Consider the following 19,442-nt stretch of genomic DNA (forward strand, 5'->3'; position numbering starts at 1 on the left):
TGTTAGCCATGAGCCTTTGAACCGTGGGGTGGTTCGTCTCAAGCTTGTTCCAACGCACAGATCTGAATCTTGGGGTTTGTGGTTGGGTTTTCATTTTGAAAAGCTTGGTTTAGATCGGTGGTGGGAGGGTGTTTTGGTGCCCTACTACTTCCTTTGGTTTTTGCTCCAACTGGAAGCTTGCTGCCATCGAGTGTCTATTGGTACTTTTTAATGGTGTTTGTCTCGTTTCTATGTTTGTTGTTTTTCTTAGGCGTAACCTCAACCAGTATGGAAATTAAAAAAAGAAAGAAAGAAGAAGTTTGATTCATTATTTATTTATTTTTCTTACCACACAACAAATTTGATTATTATTTTTGAATAAATCCCATCATATTTCAAATACTTGCTTAATAGATGTAATCATTAATCATAACTATATTTTTTTTTGGGTACGATTTATAATTTAGAACATTAATAAAAATACAAAGAGAACCGTGTTCAATTATAAACATCCATATTTCGTATACTAAATGTGATAATGATATCATTTCAATATTTTCAATGAACGAAATGATAGCTTTTATTTATTTTTTAAATAAATTTACTTAGCCTTATTGTGTAAAAATAGTAATAACTATAAAAAAATTTCATCATTATAGTTCAATTTTTGCTCCAATTAATGTATATTAAGCCAGTTCACTAATTCTCTAATTTTAGCAAGTGTGTGCGTGTGATGTGGATAGGTGAGTAGGTGAATACTAATTCTTTAATTGTACTGTATCAAAAATTATTTTTTAATCTCCATTTTCTCTATTTTTTGATAGTTTATATGTTGTTTTTTAAACCAATTTACGTAGGTTTCTTTGCTAAATACTACCAATTGAAGGCATGTTCATATACAAAGTTGATTTTGGTTTTGGTAAGTAGTGGCAATGCTAGTAGTCCGCTGTATTGTAGTTTCAATGTTTCTTTTTCTTTTCTTAATAATTTCATTTTCAAGAATATGTAGAGTAGGTTTTGTCATTAAAGTTGATTATCAACACAGTTTACTAATGATAAAATTAGAATGCAATTATTATTTTTCTTTCTCTCCATTAGACTTTTCATGATAAATGCTTGATTAAAATCTTTTTTTTTTTATTTTTATTTGGATAGGAAAAAAAATAACATTAAGCGATTACAATAGATAAATCATAATTTCTTCCCAATAAGCTCATGACCGTGGCCGATAGGACTCTAAATAAACGTATCAGAGAACTGCCTGTATTAGCACATTTAGTCATGTGATCTGCAAACATAATTTAATTTCATGTGTATCATGTTTCATTAATTCTTACCTTGGTTTAAATTAAAGCCATCGTTAATTAGATGAAGCATAATAAATAATTATTTTCAACCCATCTTTCACTTCCAGTACTCATCTCTCAAAATCATTTGAGAAAGATGTTACATACCTAATTTTTTAATTTTCAAGAACATACGCACCATTTGAATTAATATATTGGATTAGCTATGTAATGATAGTTTAATTGGTAAAAAAGGAAAACATTAAAAGAAATTCAAAGGTGTGAAAAGTGGAATTCACATAGCATCTATCATACAAATTTCAGTGATTCAATTATAGCCAAAGTTGGTAAAAGGACTCAATGGTCGGTCTTCCATTCAAAAGTTCATTCTGATTTAAGTAAAAAAAAAATACAATGTCTTGGAGTGTTGGATTTTCCAATTCTAAATAGTAGAAATTCAATGGCCTTATTTTGCTTGAAGGATTGAACTTTGTGGTCCCAAACCCCAAACTATACCCAAAAGAACAAGAGACAAAAAATAAAACAAATTTGAATGCATGTAATGACCCTCATTTGCCCCATTGAAGATGATTCTTTCATCTTTGTTTTCAACTAGACTAAGTCAATGATGTGCTTTGGGATATCAAAACCAAAGACTTCTTTGGGGGCTTTGTCTTCACACCAAAAGTAAGTCAAATGAACAAACTTCTTTTTATTAAACATCATTTAATTATTAGTTTAAAATTTATTTACATTTAATTTATAATTTTTTTATTAAATCTAAGGTGTAATCCATTAATTTTTGAAAGTATATACGTACAATCAAAATACAAACACAACTACATGTCCAAACAATCACAAATAATTACAACTCAAATAGGTTAAGAGCTTAAACAATCCAAACTAGAATTGATTAATTGAATTAAAACTCACCCATAACAACAACATATGATGAAACTTAGGGTGCATTCGGAGTGGAAAAACACTTTTTCACCCCAAAAGCAATGTCAAACACTTAGCTTTTGGGGTTGAAAGTGCGGTGAAATAATGTCTTTTCACCCAAACCTAAAAATTAGAATTTAGGTGCTTTTGGTTTTTGGCATTTGCATTTTGAAGTATAAATATTAACTATTTAAAATGCATTTAAAATTTTGTATTAATTTATATTTTATGTATCATTATATTAAATTATTTAAATATCATTTATTATTATATTTAAAAATTTAAAATAATTTACTAATTATTAAAAACTATTTAAAACATATATTTTATGTATAATTATATTAAATTATTTAAATATTATCTAATTTATTTTATTTTAAATTTCTAATATCATATCTAAAATGAATATTTTACTTCTCATCACAATTTTTTTCAATAAGGCCAAACACTTTAAATTAACAAACTATACTTTTTCATTGCATTTTCTAAAAACACTTTTTTCAAATTGAATTTTTTAAAATACTTCTCAACCATAACAATAATATCAAACTGATATTTTAAAAACCCATACATATAAATATTCGTGATAAATCTCGAATCTAGATACTAAACATCCAAGCGGCTTCCTTTATAAACTCGCCCCAAGCTTCTTTGGCCTTGTAATTATGGTTTTTTTTTTCTTTTAATATCTCTTTGGCGTTGGTTAATATTCTAAGTTAATAATTAGCTGTGAAATTGGGCAGCACAATTGGGAAGATAACAAAGCCTTGACTTAAGCACTGATGACGGTGGTTGGGGTCGTTATATCTGCATGAAGATAAAACCTCTCGGAAGAGTTGTGTTGGCAGGGAAGAACAGCATATTTGTTAAGCTGCCGGGGAGAAATAAATATGAAAGGCTTCTGTGATTGGTGGGTGCCGAAACCAATACAAATAATTTTTATTTAAAAATAAAATTTTATATATAATAATGAGTAGGGTTGAATTTATAGGAATAGATAATAATTTTATTTTTTAAATGAAAATAAGAGAAAAATATTTTAATATTAAAAACTAAAATTTAAACTAAGGAATAGAAATCATAAAAATAAAATTTTAAAAAATCAACATATTGAAAGCATGACCGAAAGTAAGATCTCAGCTTTAATTTGTGGGATTAATCAACAATACAAAGATAATTTCAATATTCAATGATAAATTAGTTATCGTATCAATGAATGCCTAACAATTAATGTCTTATTATCTTCTCGATAATCAAGATCAATGCCATTAATTATTTTTCTTATGGCATAATGATAAATTTAGTCATCAACATTTACGTTTTGTGTCAATTTGGCCATTATACTTTTTTTTTAGTTAAATTTGACCGTTAACCTTTTAAAAAAGAGTCAAATCACTTTTTTTAAATAAAAATATTGACTAAAACGTTAATTTTTAATTTTGTTGGCATGGCAACTTGTATAGTAGTCCATGTGCACATCATGTTAGCATAACACCATTTGTTTTATATGTCATGTCAATAAATAATTAAAGAATAAAAAATAAAATACATCAAAATAAAAATTTTAAAAATATAAAAAGTTCATAAAAAGTTTAAAAAATAGCATGGAGTACACGTGGATTGCCATGCAGGTGGTTGTGTTTAAAAATTTAACATTTTAGTTAGTATTCTCATTAAAAAAACATCATTTTGACTCTTTTTTTTCAAAAGGTTGAGGGCCAAATTTAGCTAAAAAAAAGGGTCAAATTGACAATAAATGTAAACACTAAGGGCTAAATTTGACATTATGCCTGTCATTCCTCAAAATATAGGAGGTTAATTGAAATGATTAATTAAGAAATAAATTAGGCTTGATGGTTAAATGTTACTTCTTTATTTTAGAAGTCCTAGGTTCAAGCTACCCTTCTCTCATTTCTTTTCTTTTTTAATTTTCAACAACCTAGGATAAAAATTACATTAAAATATATACGGTTGGGAGTTAAAACTAAATAAGAAATAAGCTTAACCTAATGGTTAAAAGCTTTCTTTCCTCCCTTGTGAACTTGTGTTCAAGTCAGTCTCTTCTGTTCCATTCTTTTTAATTTTGTTTCAACTAAAATATCGTAGATCCTCGTCATACGATTGTGTCCACTAATCGAAAGGCATGTTAACGAGGTACGCCGCACCGGCGTTGTTGATGGCACGCAAGTTATCCAACATTTAATGGAAACGATGTTGGACAAGCTCGTACCCTATCGAAAATTCAAAGTAAATAGTATACACATGAATGCAAATACTATATATGTTATAGTATGATTGTGGAAATAGTGACAACAACAAATCCATGTCAATGACTTGTTGCCGCTAACTATCTGAATGGTATTTTGCCATGTAGTTAGCACCGACATATCTCATACAATACCTATGGTGTGTGTAATCCCAAAGGCTACCATGTCATTCAATTGTGGTCAGGTCCACTATCGGAGATGACGTATATATTGGGATGCGGAACAACATGACGGTGCAATTAACTCGGGAAGAAATCTCAATAATCTGCCTCTTCTCCCAGTGTTATTGCAAATGCCATCAATAGAATTCTCTAATTGTCATCCTAGGCAACGACCATCAATAATTGATGTTCATACCTCCCATACAACCAGGTGTCATCAATTTATACCAATGACTTGTAGTATCGAAAAGTTTCTCTACATTGGTTGAATGTCCAAAAGAATCGAAAGAAAACTCTTTTTTTAAGGACCAACGATTGCAAAAGTACACTGGCTACATTTCCAGATCGGTTACGAAACCTAGTACATACCGATCCAGTATCTGACATCATTGTTACAAATCATTATAGGACTTATCCCACCTGTCATGCATCTTCTCCATAGTCTTCTATTTTGCGACCTATGTCTTGTAGTATGATGGCATTTAATCGTACTAATTACGGATATTGGTAATCAAAACTGACATGGGAATCCTAGGACTCGCTTAACCAAAGGTAATATTATGTCAGCTATCATGTCAGAGTCTAGCTTCAAATGATCTTGTGTTACACCTACAATAGGAAGAGTTAAAATCGGATAGGGAAACCATTGACAAGCTAGATAAAAATATTGGGTTATCGCATGACGCACCTACGACAACACAAGTATGAGGAGCGATATATATATATTTATTCACAACCCTTTCTTCTTTTGAAAAGATGTCATGATTTTCCATTGGCACCTACCATCACGAATTGCGCACTTGGTCTCAAATTTCTCCTAACATGATTTGTTGACATAGTAGTTCATGCCATTCTTAATACCAAACCACTTCATTGCAGCAAGAAAAAAAATCTTTTGAGGAATACTCCACACCAACTTGTAGTTCCTCGACATTTAATAAAGAACTTGCATGGCCAGGTGTTTTATGTAGGAGATCCAGAAACTCTAACCCATCCTCAGTTTCGGGAGCATTGTCTAAACCGTCGTCGTAAAAAGTACAAGATTTTGGCTCATTTGAAACATGTTCTCGTATAGAAAAATTGCTATTTCTGAACCATCTAGCTCGAACTGCCAAATCAGATCGGGGTTAAATTCAGATTCGCCAACAACATCCGCTGCCCCTTCATTCGCACCTGCATCTTCTTCCTTAATTGCATCTTCGTTCTCATCTTCTTCAACAACTCAGAAGCATGTGTAGAGTTGAATGCCCCTTCACCGACTCTGAACATAATGAGTAAATCATCAGTTCTTCTATACCATACGTTATGGTTAAGATCTCCATCGAATTGCCAACCAGTGTAGGTTGATGGCATAGCATTATAAGTGTTTCTGGCCCAAGACATTGGACCACCGAAGTTGAAATTGAACGTACTGACTGAATGCCATACCTGGGTGTCAAAGTTTGGGTTATCGAGATATCCTAACAGATGGGCGGAATGGCCACCAAAGTTGAAATCAGTACCTAAAATCGAAGAATGTCTTCCTATTGATGATTCTAAGACATTGTAACAGGAGCTTTGTAACAAAGCAATGAACCCATCGTACAATCGTGTCATAGGACTTTCCACTTCTTATTAAATTTTCTCATGACCTGGAAATTGGTCGAAGAAGGACCAACTCCATCGACCTTGATAAACTTGACATATAACTCAAGTATTTCATTTCCACTTAAGCAATACGAATCCAACACCACCTTGAGTTTCATCTCGCTTTTCATGTTAAAGATCTTATACTTAAAAGGGTTTAGTGAGGCCAAGTATCTACATTTCAAGCTTGAAATTCTTCTTTGGCTTGAACCCCCCCACTTTCCTCCTAATTTTTATCCGTAGCTCACACAATTGTATGCTACGATTGAAAGCCAAGTTCGTTGATTGGGCTCCTGCAAATACGACTTTGACGTCTGTATTGCAAATTTGATCGTCGTAATAAATTACGACTTTGACTTGTCGACTCATCTCCTCTCCTACAATAACCATATTCTCAATTTAAAATGAATTAAATATTTAGAAAAATTGGTGCAATTTATCCAAAATCGAGAAGAACAAAACAAACTTCAGATGGTTGTTTAAATAAATAAAAGGTGAAACTTGAAATGCAACTCTTTAACAAACACAATTTGTTGTGTCTTAGTATTGAATACTTTGGTGGGAATGTTGGGTAGTTTAATAGGAAAAAACGAGGTAGGGACGAATACATTAAAAACACGCCTTTTGATACACGTTTTCATTGAATAATAATGTATGCTTCAGTTGTGTTTAAAAACTTACCCGAGATTCTCGGGTGCAGGCCATCTGCGTAGGCTTTGGACAAATGGAGGAGAGAAAATGCGTCTAGCAGGAACGTTTTCTACTAACATATTAGGAAAAGCGCGCCCAGATGAACGCGTTTTCTAATAATTATGAAGAAAACGCGTCCAACTGGGCACATTTTCCCTAACATGTCAACAAAAATGCTTCCAACCTGGTGTGTTGTCCCCGACATGTCAGCAAAAAATGCTTCCAACTGGGCGTGCTTTCTTTCCTCCATTTGTCCAATGCTTGGACAGATGGCTTGTACCCAAGAATCTCGTGTAAGCTTTAAATAAAAACTAAAGCATACATTATTATTCGATGAAAACACATCTCAGAAGATGCGTTTTTAACATATCCCTCCCTCCCTCGTTTTTTTTCCTTTCAATCTCTAAAAGGGGGGCTCTTCCCCTACTATATCATCTCTCCCGACCACCATCCCTAAAAATTTCTCTCTTGGTTTTCTTCTCATTTTAGTGTTTTAATTTTTTCTCAAAAATATTTATTTCTGTTTGAAGTAGAGAGTGTGCTCGTTTTAAGGTATTTTTAAGTCATCAGTGACGCGATAGTACTCCAAGACACATACATTTCATATGTTGTGCCAGGATGGGACCATTACCTAAGAAATCCATCCTATGGAAGTCAGGCTCTGAGGTGACGTTGGTTTATATGGTCACATGTTAAAGTCAAAATAGAGGTCCCGGTCGATGACCGTTATGCAATCACGGGTTGGAGTATAACTTAGGGGCTAGTTTATGGTTGTTATGTAGTCACAAGTTCAAGCTTCTTGGATACCTGAAGATGATGTCTTATAAATATCATACATAAGTTTGAGGGCATAATCATAGGGAAAATGAGGGGCTTTCTGGTATAATCAACTTATTATTTTTCCCCATCTCCACCAAAGGCGATGTACTTAACCTTCATCTTATCTGAAACTCGAGTTTGAGTTCGAGGCAAGAGAACTCTTAAAGAGGGATCGTCTGTGATAGTAGAAACATTCGCTCTCCCCCTGAGAGTCCTCTTGCATCCAACAATGTCTCAGGCTTTAGATAAGAAGGAAGGTTAAAGATACTCCCTTCGATGAAGATGTAGAAAAAATTACGTTGATTACACAGGAAAGCCCATTCATTTTTACCTATGATTATGGCCTCAATTTTATGTATGGTGTTTATAAGTCACCACGTTCGGGTATCCAAAAAGCTTGAACTCATGACTGCATAACGACCGTCAACTGGCCTTTGAGTTATACTCCAACCCGTGACCACATAATGACCATTGACTGGGACCTTTACATACACTTTAACCTGTGACTGCATAAAGCACCGTCACCTTGAAACTTGACTTTCATAAGATAAGCTTATAAGGTAATGGTCACATCTTGACGTTGCATATGAAATGTGCGTGTCTTCGAGCGTTATCGCATCCCTGAAAACTCAAATCTACCTTTAAGCTTTCATAGTGTCTACCTCAAATCTCAAAACAGTAAAAAACCCTAACCCATAAAAATCCTTAAACCTTAAATCTAAACTTTAAAACTATCCAAACCTTAAAAAACCTTAAAGAAAAAATTGACTAAGGAGAGAGAAAAAAAGCGTGTCCAGCTGGACGCATTTCCTGCCAACTAAGAGGAAAACGCGTCTAGCTAGGCACGTTTTCTTGCCAATTGACGTGTTTTCGTACACTCTCTCCAAAATAGTCATATTTCCCTAATTTTTCAAACGTATTTTTAAAAATATTTTTTTGACATATTTAACTAATTTAGCTTAATAAAAATGTTAAACTATTATAAATATCTAAATTATTACTTAAACTCGTATAAGAATATGAGACTTATGGTAGCAAGATGTCGTGCATTGACACTTGGCTTTCAATCTTGTAACTTTCAACTTTTAAAAATGTTAAACTAATATAAATATCTAAATTATTGCCACTGAATCAAGAGCCTAGAAAAACATCAAATCAATTAGCCTAACACAGTAATTAATGTTCAAAAGATGTAATCTGGATGGAAGAATATTCATGTTTTCTCTATCAAAATCTCATTTCAGATTCTATTAATTCATGATTTAATGAAATTGATTTTTCTGCAAAAGAATATATAAAGTCAAAAAAGGTTAAGAGATAATTTAGGTGTATAACAAATATAAACATTCATTTAAACAAAAATGGTTAACAAAGAAAATTGTAATAGTGATAATAAAGGATGGATTTTTCAGAAAAATTGAAGAGAGACCCCTACTAATTAAACTTCACCCCTAAATTGAAATGGGTTTAGTATCTCAAATAATGGAAATTACAAAATGGTCCCATTCCACTCTTATGAAATTTTTGTTTTATGATTCATCTTTTCAACATGATATGATAGTCGACAAGTGTCGTACTCGATAAACTAAGTTGAGAGACTTTGGTCATCATCTTCTAATTATGCCTGGTTTGATGTAACAAATAAATTAATTATTTTATATGGTATGGTTGAAATCATTGGATAAGGATAAAAGCACATCAATCATATGGGCATAAAATGTGAATGCTATGTGTGTAAATATGACTTTTAAATCATTTATTTTCTACAATCTTGGTTCACTAATTACTAGATTGTATTCTCATTATAAATATTATAAATATAATTTACAAATAAATTTAATCCTCAATTTTAATTTTACTTATTTTGTCCAAAAATTAAAAAAAACTTTTTTAATAAAATACATAAAAATTATAAATAAATTAATATGCATTTTTTCTTTTTCTAACATCACGTTTATTTATTAAAATAATAATTTTATCAACAAAATACTTTTTATTTAAAAAAAACTACAAAACTTAACCGAATTCATACTTTTAGCTCTCTTTTTTAGTTTTATTCTATAAATAATAGTTTATTTATTATACGTCTAGCCTTATTTTTTATTCCTAGTTAAATTTGTCGAGCGTTAGGCACGACCTTTGCTAACAATCATCAACACCAATAACCTTACTCCAAATTCTTAGATTTCCATATCCTTCGTTGCCGTGCTATCGAACTAGGAATCAATCGTGGAGCTATCGGCATGGCTTTCCACCTATTAGGTCTTCGTGATCACATCTTCACCTGTATACCCCCAATCATGGTCGCCCTCAAGCACAACATCAAACGCACTAAACTTGTTCTAGGAACAACCTAAAGACATCGATTCTTACAATTTTCAATCTCAAGCTGTAGTTTTTTATCCAACCTATACACAGTGGTCATTAATATTGAATTTTTTTTTAAAATTTGCTTAAGTCTTCTTCATGATTTTTTCCCTTTAAATTGTTTTATTTATAAAATTATTACTTTAATAAGTAAATAGGAGAAAATTTTATATTCATTTATTTGTAATTTATTTATAATTTTGTATGTATTTTTATAAAATCTTATGTGTTTTATCCAAAAATAAACTTTTAAATTTATTTTTATTTTTAAAGTTTTTTTTAATTTTTTATGAATCAAGACTAAATTGATAGAATGTTTAAAATTGAGGGCTGAATTTATTGATTTTTTTAAAATAGGACCAAATTGATAGAATCTGTAAACATTGGAAGGTTAAATTTGTTATTATGCTAATAAAAATGGCCACACCAACATTTTATTAGTGATTTAACGAAAGAATGATCAAAATATTAAATTTCGATAATGTTGGTAACTAAAATAAAAATAAACTTGAGTAACTAAAACAGAAACACATTAATAACTAGACCACTTTATAGAGTTTACCCTCAATAATTTAATACTATTGCGTTTGGTTGTTAGTGTAATACCATGAGAATAAAACTTATTTAATACATATGTATTACAATAGTTAGACATAAAATAAAGAATAATTAGTACAAATTTAAAGTTGAAATTAGACTAATGAGTGATGATTCTCAGAAAAAACAAGACATCTTAAAAATAAATAAAAAATTTTCCTTCTCTTTACTAAAAATAAATCATAAAACTGACTAAATATTACTAATTAAATTAATTTATTTCTAACCCATATACTAAATATATGTAAAAAAAATTAATTTAATAGAGATTAATCAATTTCAGTTTGACTAAGAAATAAAGAAGTATGGAAATCACTTGTTTATACTTTATTCTAGAAAGGAACTTTTGGATTTCAACTCTTCAAACTTATTAGTTTCTTTTAAATATGTTTCAAAGGTGATGAATTAAAAGTTTGGATGCAATAAATTACGAGAGTTAGGTGAGATGATAAGAGTTTTTCTTATTTTAACTAGTGATTGAGGGCTCGATTCTTATTATGAGTGTAGAGCAACTTTAAAACTCGTAATTAGTATTTACTCCTTCAATAGACTTACAAAATTCAAAAAATTAATTATTAGGTTCGTTTCGATAGATACATTGAGAAATAATTTTTTTTTCTTTGATATACTTAAATTTTACTTTTTAAATACTATAATTCATAGGTATAATCTTCGCATAGGAATCATTTGGAGTTGGTGCAAGATATTCATCGAAAATAGGTCTACCTTTTACAGTAGTGATGTTTTTGGATATCACCGAACATAAAACAAGGACGGTAAATAACGTTACATTTTCAGAGAATTTTTTATAAAAAAATTATTTTTGATATGAATATCTTATTAAGTGGATGTTCATAATGATTAAGATAAAGTTTTGATTTACTTTAAATTCTAATAGTTATTAAAATTAGATCTCTACTTCTTTTATACTTCTTATGCCTATAAATAGAGACTCTGATGAAGCATTGTAATCATCCATTTGATCAATAAAGTACATTCTCTATTGCTTTCATATTTTATTTGTTCTTTATTCTCCACATCTCTATTTAGTTTATAACACGTTAGCAGCACGATCTTGCTCAAAGTGATAGTTACTTTTATCGACGATCAAATTTATCCTTCATGATTTTCAATATCTTTGATGGCAAGATGCAAAGTTTTTACAAGAAGTTTCTTTTATTTAATGTTTTATATTTGATTATTATTTTTCATTCTTCTTTCATTATACGTTACCATTGTTTTGATTAACTTATTTTACTTTTTGTTCTTAAGAATGGATTATGTCAAGGTGATGACGTTGATGTTAAAGATCTTCAGGTATATTTTACTATATTTTATTTATTATATCATGTTTATTATAATTGGAGAATAATCATGACAATATGAATGGATAGATTTTGATTTAAAATCCACGAATGTTTACTATGGTAATTATGAAATAAAAAATCAATAGAAGCGTTTAGAAATCTGTCCTACCAGATTTATTGCATTCCCTAAAGTGAATGCAAATATAAAGAAAATAACATATATAATAATGGACTACTAAAAGTGGGAACATACTAATATATAAGAGAAAAATGTGAGTTTTTAAGATAACTCTTCAAAGAATAAAGATAACTTATGTTATCAATATGATATGAAATATTATTGGCCATTTATGTGGTGTTTGCCCAAATATTTTGTTTCTATTAATATTATTTGAGGAAGGATATGAGAATGTAGTAATGAATTATATCATTATAAATAGAAAATATTATCTTATTTGGTACTGAAACAAACAAATATTATTCCAATATTTGATAGTACAAAATTAGTTGAAAGCTCTAGAAGAGCTAATATATTAATATCTTTTGATGGTTAATCCATTGGTTTTAAAAGATATTTGTAATGGATGTCATATTGAGATTGTAAATGAAGATAAATATCTATTCTGAAAGGATTAAAAAAAAAGGGAGGATTGAGTTATTGATTAGTCTTGTTATTAAATTGAATTGATTGTGACTATCTATGTGATCTTCTTTTGTCATCATCCCCGTTAAGAGGTTGGAAGCAAAATATTTGACTGTGAAAGATATACTTATGAGCAATAGAATATGATAATTCTATCTAAAGCTTATTATGGTTGGATGCACCTAAAGTTGCAAGTTTTTTTTTTAAAAAAAAACTGTGAGTATAACTCTACAATATTCAAAATAAGTTCTCAATTAAAATTACATGGTAAAATATTATTGATGATAACTTGCAAGAGAGAAAGCTTATGTATGAAAAGTCATTGGTTATGTACTTGTTGTACATCTAGCAAATAAGATCCACTCTCAAAGTTTACTATTAATAGATTTCTAGGCATTTGAAGATTTTGGCATATTCCCTAAAACAGATACTGCATATAATTATTTGGAAATTATATTTATTAACTTGGTGAGATTATAGACTTTAGATTGATTTAGACATTTCCAGTAGTAAATGTCACAATAATACTTATATGTGGATACAAATTAAAAGGAATGATAATAAAATTATCAATTTGTTACAATTTAGTACAATTGAAATACATGTTAAAGTAAACTAGAAGTTTACTAATACAAATGTGTTTACTACTAGGCGTGACCAGTTAGACCATCCTGGATTGTATATGATGTGAAAATTAATTGAGAATTCATATGGACATCTATTGAAGAACCAGAAGATTCTTTAATTTAAAGAATTCTCATTTGTTTCTTGTTCTCAATAAAAATTGGTTCTTAGAAACTCACTAGCTAAAGTTGAGATTTAATGCCTTGCATTTCTGAAATGAATATGGGTCCATTCATCCACCATGTGGATGGTTTTGATTTTTTATTATTTTGGTAAATGCATCTACAAAATAATCACATGCGTTATCAACTCGCAACATGTCGTTTGCGATATTGCTTGCTTAAATGATTAATTTCAAATTATGCAACTAAAACAATTCATCTTGTTAATGTTGGTGAGTTTACATCCCAAGTTTTCAATGATTATTGCATGTCAATTAGGATAAAAGTTGAACATCCTGTAGCTTATGTTCACACACAAAATGACTTAGTTGAATTGTTTATCAAATGCCTCCAACTAATAGCTAAATCATTACTTATGAGAACAAAACTTTCTATTTCATTATGAGATTGTATTTATTTACATGTTGTACGTATCAAGCTAATAAATTATAAATACTCATCATTACAATTGATTTTTGGTCAAGAGCCAAATATTTCCCATCTTACAATTTTTTGGATATGCGGTATATGTTCCAACTACTCCACCACAAATCACAAAGATGGGTCATTATAAGAGATTGGGAATCTATATTTATATGAGTCTCCTTATAATATTTTTGAGCCATTAATTCGATATTTAGTTATGACAAGAGTTGTCAGTTTTCCCAACATTAGGGGGAGAGAATAAAAAGCCGGATTAATAAAGTACTTGAAATGAATTATCAATGTCTAAGATCCTCATACAAAGCAATGTGAACTATAAGTTCAACAGATAATTCATTTTACAAATCAACTGCTAGATTCATTAAATCTCACATACCAACTGAAAATGCTCTAGTACGAATTGATGTCCTAATTGGGCAAACTATTAATGCAAAAGAAAGTAATCCATGCATGAAGCGTGGAAGACCGGTTGGTTCCAAAGATAAAAATCCTCATAAAAGTAAATGAGCAAACATTCAAGATGGTCATGTAGTGGAAGCGGGGATTCCTGAAGAGACCCATGACATAACTAATTATAAAACTCAAGAAGAGATTCAGGTACCTAAAAGTGAAAATGGAAATGATGAAAATAAAGAGGTCTCGATAAGTTATGTCAATACGAGTAAAAAAATAGAAAAAAAGTAGTTGTCGACAACAATTTTGCTTATAATATTGCTATTAAAATAATAAAAGAAAATGAGGATCTTGAGCCTAATATACTAAGGAATGTAAAAATTGAAAAGATTGGCCAAAATGGAAAGATGCAATTCAAGCAGAATTGAGTTCACTTTCTAAACGTGAAGTTTTTCGACCTGTAGTCCAAAGACCTAAAGGTGTAAAAGCCAGTAGGATATAAATGGGTATTTGTGTGAAAACGAAATGAAATTGATGAAGTTGTAAGATATAAAGCTTGCTTTGTAGCACAAGGATTTTCACAAAGGCCCGACATTGATTATGAAGAGACATATTCTCCTGTGGTGGATGCAATCGCATTTAGATATCTTATTAGTCTGGCAGTACGTGAAAAACTTGACATGCATCTAATGGATGTTGTTACATCCTATTTATTGGTACACTTGATAGTGAAATTTATATGAAAATCCCTGAAGGATTTAAAATCCTAAAAAGATATAAAGTTTCTTGAGTAAATTGCTTGATCAGATTAAAGAAAAGTTTATATAGAATAAAACAATCTAGACGTATGTGGTGCAATCTTCTTAATGAATACTTGTTAAAAGAAGGTTACAAAAACGACCCAATTTGTCCATGTGTCTTTATAAAAATGTTTGGATCAGCGATAATTGTTGTTTATGTTGATGATCTAAATATTATTGGAACTCCTGAAGAGTTTCAAAATACAATAAATTGTTTAAAGAAAGAATTTGAGATGAAAGATCTTGGGAAAGCAAAGTTTTATCTTGGATTACAAATCGAGCATTCAAAAGATGGAATTCATGTTCATTAATCAACTTATATGGAAAAGATATTAAACAAATTTTACATGGATAAAACACACTCATTAAGTACTTCAATGGTTGTATGATCGTTAGATGTGAATAAAGATCAATTTCGTCATTGCGAGAATGATGAAGAGTTTCTTGGTCCTGAAGTGTCGTATCTAAGTGCCATAGGGGCATTGATGTATCTTGCAAACAACACAAGACCTGTTATAGCTTTCATTGTAAACTTGTTAGCAAGATTTAGTTCTTCTCCAACATGTAGACATTAGAATGAAATTAAACATGTATTTAGATATTTTAGAGGGACCATTGATATGGGGTTATTTATTCAAATGATTCAAAATCCCTATTAGTTAGCTATGTTGATGCTGGATACTTATTAGATCCACATAGAGGTTGATCTCAAACAGGATATTTATTTACATGTGGGGGTATTACCATATCATGGCGTCAACAAAGCAAACATTACTTGCCACTTCTTCAATCATGCAGAAATAATTGCAATGTATGAGGCAACTCGAGAGTGTGTTTGGCTAAGGTTATTGACCCAACATATCCAGGAGATATGTAATTTGCCTTTACAGGAAAAGATATCAACTATCTTATATAAAGATAATGCAGCATGTATAGCTCAATTGAAGGGTGGTTACATCAAAGGTGATAGAACGAAACATATTTCACGAAAATTATTATCCACCCATGATCTTGAGAGAAAAAGGTGATATAAATGTTCAACAAATTCGTTCTAGTGATAATTTAGTAGATCTTTTTACTAAGTCATTGCCAACTTCAACATTTGAAAGACTACTACACAAGATTGGAATGTGTTGACTCAAAGATGTAATGTAATGTTGCCATCAGGGGGAGTCTAAAAACAAGTTGTACTCTTTTCCTTTAACCAAGGTTTTATCCCATTGGGTTTTCCTGATAAAGGTTTTTAACAAGGCAGCTTGTAATAGAAGATTATGTATTTTTTTTCTTCATTAGGTTTTTTTATCCCACAGGGTTTTTCCTAATAAGATTTTAACGAGGCACATTATCTACCAATGGACATCCAAGGGGGAGGGTTATGAATATCTTATTAAGTGGATGTCCATCATGATCAAGATGAAGTTTTGATGTGCTTTAAATTCTAATAGTTATTAGAATTAGATCTTTACTTCTTTTATACTTCTTATGCCTATAAATAGAGACTCTGATAAAGCATTGTAATCATCCATTTGATCAATAAAGTACATTCTCTATTGCTTTCATATTTTCTTTGTTCTTTATTCTTCACAACTCTCTTTATTTTATAACAATTTTAACTTTTTATTTAATTTATCATTTTTTAATTTATGAATTTGTGTTATTTAAGAAATCATCTTAAAATGAATGAAAATTTTAGCGTTTATTAATTTTGCTGATGTGGTATACACGTGATGCCACGTTAGTAATTAATTAATTTTTAAAATTTTAAAAAAATTTAAAAAATTAAATAATTTATTTTGAAAAATTAAAAATTATTATAAAATTGTAAAAATATTTTTTTAATTTTCAAAAAAATTAATTAATTGCTAACGTGGCATACATGTGACAATTTACATGTATGTCACGCCGGAAAAGTTAACAAATATTAATTTTTCTATTCATTTTAGGTGATTTGACAAATAATACAAGTTCAAAAGCTAACAAAAACGAAAAATAAAATGAAATGCTAAAATAACTTCTTTTTTTATAAAATTGGTAGGCCAAAAATATTATTATGCCTTGAAACTTTAACAATAAATCTTAAAAGAATAATCTTTATTAAAGAATATAAAAACTACGAGAAGAAATTTTTTTCCTTGCATTGAACTTACAAATAGACAATAATTGTAATTTGTTATAATTTCAAGAGAGAATAAGAATGCATCTACCTAGGATTCACCTTTGATATTAAAGATGTGCAGATATTAAAGAGTTGTGTGTACCTTTGAAAATATTTGTTTTCGGTCAGTTTTCTTTTTAAAGTAATTAAGTGACCAACACCTGATAGGACGAAGTTTATTGTCTCCACTATTTATAAGTATTGGGGTTTAAAATTTATATTTATAACATTCAACTTGAGGATCTCAACGTGATTAGTTTATGTTAATAAAAGATTGAGTGGCAGTGGCTTATGGTGGTTTATTTAGTGGTGCTGACAGTTGCTTGTACTGGTTTTGATGTGTTTGGAGAGGAGAGGAAGGTTTTATAGTAAGTTTTGCAAAAGTTTCTTTTAGATAAAGTGTAGTCTTAGTAGAGCCTTGCTTAGTGGTAGACTTACAATAAATCTCATACATTTGTACTTAGATGTAATGAAGGTCTTGTCATTCTACTAAAGAATTCCAAATGAGTTTTTACATGACTTGGTGATGGCTAAACCGTGAGCATGCAAAAAGCTAAGTCTTGGTGAAGAATACACGACTAAGTTATTGTGAACATGTAGTATTTGATGAGGTGTTCTATGTAGGCAAGCTCCTTCTTGTTCTCCTTTAGCTAAAGTTATTGATTTGGCGAGGTGATTACATATAACAATTTGATTGCTATTTTGCAAGTAGTAATGTGGTACTCAAGAAGCAACTAACACTAAATAACATATGGGAACATTGCCTTTAGTGTACTAGTCTTAGTAAGATGCTTCCTTTTTACAATTTCCAAGTGAAGCCTTCTGGCAGAGGTTCGATCTCAAGGTGAGAATATATTACTTGTAGGGGAAAAAGATGAATTAGGTAAAATGATCATTTATAAGTATGCGGAGTGTAATAGGCCCAATTTGCCCGGCCCGTTAGTAAAATAAACCAAATGAAAAAACAAAATTAAACAGTCCAATAAACAGTCCAAATTACAAAAATTCACCAGACCCAAATACAATCCTTAGCCCAATCGCGTTACAAGCCCAAACAACCCATTTTTTTACATTTTCAGAAACCCTAAAGGGTTCTAGAAACTAAACCGCCGCAAGCCTCCAGCGCCACAACCAAGCCTCCACACGTGATGTTCGCTTCTCCCACGAGTGTCTGCCTCCTCACGCACGTAGCGCCACCACGAGCCTCCAGCTGGACTCCGTACGGCCGTACCTGCAGCAAACTAAAACAAACACACAGCAGCAAAGAATAACAGAAAACACAGCAGAAAAGAGAAACTTTTCGGGATTTTTCTGTATTTTTCTTTTTTATTGTTATTTCTTTTATTTTTGGCTATAAAAAGCCAATTGTAACACTGAATTTGGGGTTACATACACAGATTGAATACAAAAGAAAAAAATATTCGGAGAAAACAAAAGCAGATTCGAAAAGGTGATTCACCATTTTTTTTCTGCATTTCTTACTGTTTTCTTTTGTTCTTTTTTATACGAAGAAGAGAAATATAGAAAAGGGAGAGAGAAGAGTGAGGAACATACCTGGTGGCCGATCTTCTTTCTGCTCCGTCGCAATCGGAGTCGGATGGAGGATAGAGGCCCGAAATGGCGCAAGAGAGAAAGGGGAGTGATTAGGTTTTTCTTTAGGTTTTATGTCAAATGATTGATTAATATCATTTAGGTTTTTTTAGAGTTTATGCAGATTATTTAAACGGTGCCGTTTAAAGTCTTCTTCCATGGCTTCAAAACGGCAGCGAATAGGCCTGACCCACGCGGTGACCCAACCCAAGGGCAGGATCCGAGCGTTTTGTCTCAATAGACTATTTGCGCGACAAGTCCTCCTTTGTTTTGTATTGTTTCAATTTGATTTTCCTCAATATTTTAATTTATACCGCATATTTGGGTCTGATTCCATATGGATCTATGTTCAAACGGTGCCGTATAGAGCTATACCCGATGACCCGGTCCAACTGTGGCTAGATCCGCGTGTTTGGTAGGGAGAGGGGTAATTGCGCGCCGAGTCCTTCTTATTTTGCACTATATTTCAATTCGATCTTTAGGTTTCTTTAATTTTCGGTAGCATAATTTGTTGCGAAGTTCATCTAGGTCCATATGCAACGCTGCGTTTTGAGGAGGGTTGGGAATATTCCCATTTCAGTCCCCGATGTT

This window comes from Gossypium hirsutum, chromosome D02, assembly GCF_007990345.1.
Source record: "Gossypium hirsutum isolate 1008001.06 chromosome D02, Gossypium_hirsutum_v2.1, whole genome shotgun sequence".
Classification (NCBI taxonomy): domain Eukaryota; kingdom Viridiplantae; phylum Streptophyta; class Magnoliopsida; order Malvales; family Malvaceae; genus Gossypium; species Gossypium hirsutum.